The sequence below is a fragment of the Panthera pardus genome, unplaced genomic scaffold (genome assembly GCF_024362965.1).
Source record: "Panthera pardus isolate Hobbes unplaced genomic scaffold, ASM2436296v1 HiC_scaffold_17, whole genome shotgun sequence".
Taxonomy (NCBI): Eukaryota; Metazoa; Chordata; class Mammalia; order Carnivora; family Felidae; genus Panthera; species Panthera pardus.
Genome location: NW_026526732.1, coordinates 123,238,927 through 123,245,341, shown reverse-complemented (window position 1 = coordinate 123,245,341; position 6,415 = coordinate 123,238,927). Strand labels below are relative to the sequence as shown.

General features: G+C 45.1%; 1 long non-coding RNA gene across 1 annotated transcript; it reads right to left on the bottom strand.

Annotated features, from left to right (window-relative positions):
• Window positions 1–290: 290 nt before the first annotated feature.
• On the bottom strand, window positions 291–1,623 carry LOC128777829 (uncharacterized). The gene is made up of 3 exons (XR_008423149.1): window positions 1,513–1,623; window positions 581–725; window positions 291–400 (listed from the first exon to the last, which is right to left on the bottom strand). It is a non-coding gene; the product is annotated as an uncharacterized LOC128777829 (long non-coding RNA).
• Window positions 1,624–6,415: the final 4,792 nt, after the last annotated feature.

The following is a 6,415-nucleotide window of genomic DNA, read 5'->3' as shown; positions in this document are numbered from 1 at the left end:
CGCCTATTACACTCCCTAGACCTTGCCTTTTAAAATCTTACCATGCCTATTTAGAAGGTTCTGTGGAAGAATAAAGTAGCATAAAGACCCACTCTGCCTCTAAGCTTACAGCAATTTTTATCAGCTTCCAGAAGCTTCCTTTTTGAATAATCTCTTAATCACCTTTATTTTAGGAATTGGGAATAGGTAACATAACTACAAAGGACTCATCCAAAGCCACAGATAGGACTCGGACACACACAACCCTATCCACCCCTCCTCCACACCCCCCCCCCCCCTCCGCCCCAGCCTCCAGCGCTCCAGGGCAGAACCTTCAAGGTCAGGTCTCATTTGGAGCTTTCCCGTCAAGAATCAACTCCTGTTCTTGGCCTGGCTGCCCTGAGGGCGGGGTGCAGGAGCCCTGGGAAAGGAAAAAAAAAAAAAAAGATCCTAACACCACTTGTTTTGATTCTCCCAACACCCCCTCTCCCCCCGCAGCCGCTTTCTCCCACTGGAGTTTGGGCACTCACGGTTCCATTTGTTCTCATACAAAGGGAAAAATAGATCTGTTTTGAGTTCCCGGTGTACCTGACTCAGTTACCTGACATTGGGGTGTGTTGTTTTTTGCGATGCCTCCAGCTGTACACATTCCTTTCTGGGGTGAATGCTTTGTAGAGACATAAACAGCCAGCTAAGCTGCAGGGAATAAACCTGGAGCTGACTTTTCTTTCTTTGGAGTTACATTCCTGCAGAGATAAATATACAGAAAGACAGATTATAAAGGAGGAAGGACGCCCTGTCAGCATGGGGGCTCCAGAGAGAACAAAAGGGTTATCGGTGCAGAGGCTGAAAATAGAATAGAAAGCTATCACGACTGGGGAAACACTGGAGGCCTTCCTGGGGAACCACCTGCAAAAAAAAAAAAAAAAAAATCTGAAAGTCCCAGGAAAACAAGACCCGGGTCAGCTCAAGTGAAAGCCAAACTTGAGAATCCGTGGCCAGCTAGATAGCCAGAAGATGGAGAGGAGAGAAGTCATTGCCTTCGAGTTCTTCAAGTTTTGCTCTGAGCAGGGCGCGCTGGACCCGGGGCACAGGGTTTATTCAGAAAAATGCAGTGGGGCTGGGGCAAGTGAGGACTGGGGCAGGTCTTCGAAATGGGCCACGCTGACCATTCAAACAGACATGGCAACAGAACTGCCAAGGCGTGCATGTTTCTAACACAATACGTGGCAGGTTGGTTTTACATTTAAGACTCTGTAAAAGCTGCTGCTCACCCCCAGCCCCTTCAGTTTGTTTGTTTGTTTGTTTTTGGCAAGCTTGTTTTGGCAAGCTAGAATCCAGTGAACCGAATCAAGGCTGTCTTCAGCTCTGACTCCGTGCAATCTCTCTATTCCTTTGCAGCTCAAGCGGCTAGTGAAAACTGGGCTCCAGAAAGGTTATTTCTCCTCTGTGTCAGTGGGTGGTTAACCTTTGAGTCAACCAACTCTGCACCGACGTTCAGCGTCCTCCCCTCCCCCTCCCCCTTCCCTTTACCTTCCTTTAATTCGAGTACATTTTGTCCAGAGGCCACAACCTGGTTTAAGATCCAGTGGGTCGCCTGCCCTCCAGAGACGGGTGCTCAGCTGAGTGTAGGGAGTTGGGTGAAACAAACCCAGGAAAGGGAGGTGCCCTTTTAAGAAACCTCAGCCTTCTGGTTAACATAATAATGAGGCCATTATGCCTCCTAGGGGGTCTCTGGGCTTGCCCTAGGGTTTCCGAACAACAGAAGCCCGCAGCTAGAGATTCAAGCCCTGTACCTCCTCATCAGTGTGCCAGGGCTGAATGCCAGGATGGGTGCCCATCCCAGGGAAAATGGCTTCAGTTTTAAACACCTGTCATCTAAGCTCTTCCCCCTGCCCTCGTAAAATCTGCCCGTTTGCTCTACAGACACCTCTTTTGTCAAATCTTAATTAGTACCTGGGTCGCTGAGCCGTCCATCCTCCAGAAAGTACCCCCCCCCCACCCCATCCCATACCAGCCCCACCTTCCATGTATTTCCACACTGACCAGTCATCTTCACCGGTGTCCGGTAAGTATCTGAAGCTATTGGATTTTGAAAGTGAGACGGATGCCGTCATTCACTCTCATTCATTCATTCACTCACTCATTCATTCACTCACTCATTCATTCAGTTCATTCATTCATTCACTCATTCATTCACTCACTCATTCAGTCATTTATTCACTCATTCATCCATTCACTCATTCATTCATCCAGTTCATTCATTCACTCACTCATTCATTCAGTTCATTCATTCATTCACTCATTCATTCACTCACTCACTCACTCAGTCATTCATTCAGTTCATTCATTCATGTATTCCTTCACTCATAATTAATTTTGAATGTCTAGTATGTGCCGGTCACTGGCCTGTGTACTTGAAACGCGTGGAAAAACAACAAAACTTGTTGCCGCGAAAGCTCACGTTATAAGGGAGGGAGGGGAGCGTGGGAGACAGATGGCTAACAATAAACCATAAAGACATTGGGTGGCACATTAGAAGTTACAGAAAGACAACAGAAGCAAAACTAGAGTAGGTAAAGGGGAATCTGGTGGGCAGAGGGAGTGGGGAAAGGAAAAATTTTTTAAATTTTTATTATTTTATTATTTTTAAAATTTAAATCCAAGGTAGTTAATACATAGTGTGATAATGATTTCAGGAGTAGAATTTAGTGATTCATCACATACACGTAACACCCCAGTGCTCATCCCAAGAAGCGTCCTCCTTAACGCCCATCACCCACCCATTTAGCCCATCTCCCCACCCAACACTCCTCCAGCGACCCTCAGTTTGTTCTCTGTATTTAAGAGTCTCTTATGGTTTGTCTCCCTCTCTGTTTTTATCTTATTTTTGCTTCCCTTCCCTTATGGTCATCTGTTTTGTATCTTAAATTCCACATATGAGTGAAATGGTATGATATTTGTCTCTCTCTGGCTGCTTGATTTCACTTAGCCTAATACACTCTAGTTCCATCCCTGTTGTTGGAAATGGCAAGATTTCATTCTGTTTGAGAGCCGAATAATAGTCCATTGTATATATATATACTATATCTCCTTTATCTATTCACCTGTTGATGGACATTTGGGCTCAGGAAAAGAAAAATGTAGTAACATTTTCAAGTGCAACTTGAACTCAACTTGTAAAACAAATGACAAATGAACATTGATGTTCCCTGTCATGAAGAATAGGGGTCTGGCCAATAAACAAGTATCGGGCAGTGGTTCACATATCACTGTCTGCAGAATCAAATTTTATATTCTGCAGATATTTATATTTATTTAGAAACCGATATTCAGAATATCATTTTATGATTATATACACACATATATGTATATGCATATACATATACATAATAACAGGTGCTGTAATTTAATTTAAAAATGTACCATTGGGGCTCCTGGGTGGCTCTGTCGGCTAAGCGTCCGACTTCGGCCCCGGTCATGATCTCATAGTTCGTGAGTTCGAGCCCCGCGTCGGGCTCTGTGCTGATGGCTCAGAGCCTGGAGCCTGCTTCGGATTCTGTGTCTCCCTCTCTCTCTGTTGCTCCCCTGCTCGTCCTCTGTCTCTGTCTCTCAAAAATAAATAAACTTAATTAAAAAAAATTTTTTTTACATGTACCATCAAGGTGCTTTGATACCTCTTTCAAATCAGGTAGATATATATTCCCATATATATGAAATTTCTAGTTGCCCAAATTGTCTTTTTGTTTCTTCTGGAAGAACTTGCTAACACGATCAGCTCACATCTCTTGGTAACATGAACAGCAGAGGCAACTTGCTGCCTTTGACCCTGTTCTGCTGATCAAGCTTGAAGCAACTTCATGCTGGCCTTCAGCCCAAGGTGGCTTTTGGGGGCAAAGGTAACTTCAGGCAACAGGGAGTGGGTGGAAGGGAGGGGAGGAAGGGGAGAGGCTGGCCCAGCAACAGGAGACTCGTGCTCCCAGTAAAGGAGGATGGAACAGGGGAGCAGGGCGATTGGCCACACATCTTGTACACTTCATTCAGCTCTGCACCCCAAGTCAGAACCCCACTTTCTGGTTTCTTTGAAAGTATTTAGTGCACAAATAAGCAGATCGGAGATAAGGAATGTCCAGTCATTGTTCAAGGATTTTCTGGAATTTGAAGCATTGTGACTTTTGTTGTTTAGAAAGGCTTTGGTTGCCTGTTTATCATCCAGCGCAGGCTCATGAATAACTTCCTGGGGGACTGGCCCACATTCTTGGTCCTGTTGGCGTCTCTTGCCCAGCAAGGCTCACTCGGGGCGTCTTCCCAACATCCTGTCTGAGAACGACCTTCTTTTCTCCACTTACTAAGCTCCGAGTCCTTATTGAAATGACCTCCCGCGCAGGAAGGCCCACTGTGGCGCCTGGCAGGAGAAAACAGTTCTGGTTTCTAGGAAGTTACACACACACACACACACACACACACACACACACGCAAAGTCTCGTTCAGAAAAGGCAAAATGTTTCTGTTCCTCTACAGGGTTGATACGGAAAACTAGCAGACATTCCAGCAACGTCCAGAACAGAAGGTAAAGACAGGTGCAGGGTACACAGCTGGAAGTCAGAGAACACAACAAGCTTCGTGTCCACAGGCACAGCTGCCTTAGTGACCCCGCCATGCGGATGTGGGCGCTTAAACAAAGCCAAGGGCATACGAATGTGTCTCGTGGGTATGCTCAGGCTTGAAAACTACTCAGTGGAAAGCTGGCAAAGTGTAAGCATTTCAGAGAAAGATAACCACGGAACTTATCTTAGCATCTAGGTAGCATTTTGCTCTTGCCCAATATGTTCTAAAGCTGCCGGGCTTTTTTCACTTTTCCAAGTGGGGCCAGTGAGGGTGAGGGGAGCCCCAAAGAGAGAGACGGGTTCTTTAAATTCATCCTAGGTCCTAAATGAGACCTTGCTAGAACACGACAAAAACTATTAGGACTCTGGTGACCAAAAAGTTGTGCCTTGCCCTTGGTCAACTGTTGGGTCATCCGTTGGTTGTGATGCAGGACTATGATGCCCACTTCAGATGTTCAGTGTGCCTCATCCACTCTCCGGGCTGGTGATGAGTGCTGGTGTCATGGGCAGGTGACTGGTGCCGGGGTCCAGGTTCCGCTCTCAGACGGGACCCACACCTTCTGTTTTTACACTCTGCTGTCACCGTCTTGAAATTCTTTTTTTTTTTCATTCTTTAATTTTGTCATTTCTTTTTTATTTGAGAGAGAAAGAGAGATAGCATGCAAGTTGGGGCAAGGGGCACAAGGAGAGAGAAGGGAGAGAGAGAGAGAGAGAGAGAGAGAGAATCATAAGCAGGCTCTACGCTCAGCACAGACTCTAACATAGGGCTCAATCCCAGGACCCTGGGATCATGACCTGAGCTGAAGTCAAGAGTTGGACGTCCAACCGACTGGGCCACCCAGATGCCCCACCATCTTGAAATTCTTAATAATGTTATCTTTGAACTTCTGTTTTGTAAATGAAGTCCAATCGAATGGCAGAGGATTCATGTGGGCTGAGTAGTTACATGCAATATGGATGCCCATTGGTTCTTGTTCTTACTGCCTATTTATTTGTGCCATTAGGGATTCCCCCATGATCATGGAATTTCACAGGATTCATGATGTGCCAGAGCCCAGGGAAGACTTGAAACAAATAGGAGGTAAGCATGCCTATGACTAAGTTGGGAGCAGGAAAGGAGGAGGGGCACCGACTGTTCTAAGTGAACACAGAACTTATTCAATGCAGGAAGAAGGCAGTGGTTTTCTAAGAAACACAAACGAGCACAGAACCATGTCATGTCCTTTCTTACTGTTGTTTCTTCCCCGTATTAGCCAATACTTGGGCTGACGATGAAGGCAGAGAAGGAATTGGAAAGACAGAGCAAATGATACTTGTTTTTCTTTTCAGTTCTTTCTTGCTCACCAGTAAGCCAGAGGTCTGGACTGTTGGAGAAAATGTGTGTATGTCATGAAAAGAAATAGAGACAGTTGAGTTAGTTTTTTGTAGCATTTCCACTGTTTGGGGAAGAACAAAATGAACTACAAATTATGAATTATGTAATTCTGGTGATCCTGGATATGAGTTACACACTCTTACATTTGCATTTAAAACTGGCATCACACACATAAAGAAGAATGGTGAAATTCAGGCTAAAAATGAAAAGTTTTCATTTTTCTTTATTACGGTGACATAAACAAGTAATAAAAACACCATGGCAAGTTGAGAGATTGCAGAAAATCTCTATATTATAGTACCTTAAACCACATTTTCCCCCCTTGCTTTTAAACAGTTTTCATTTTGGGGCATCTGAGTAGCTCAGTCTGTTAAGCCATGGTTCATGAGATCAAGCCCCATATTGGGCTCTGCACTGACAGCTTGGAGTCTGCTTGGGATTCTCTCTCTCTCTC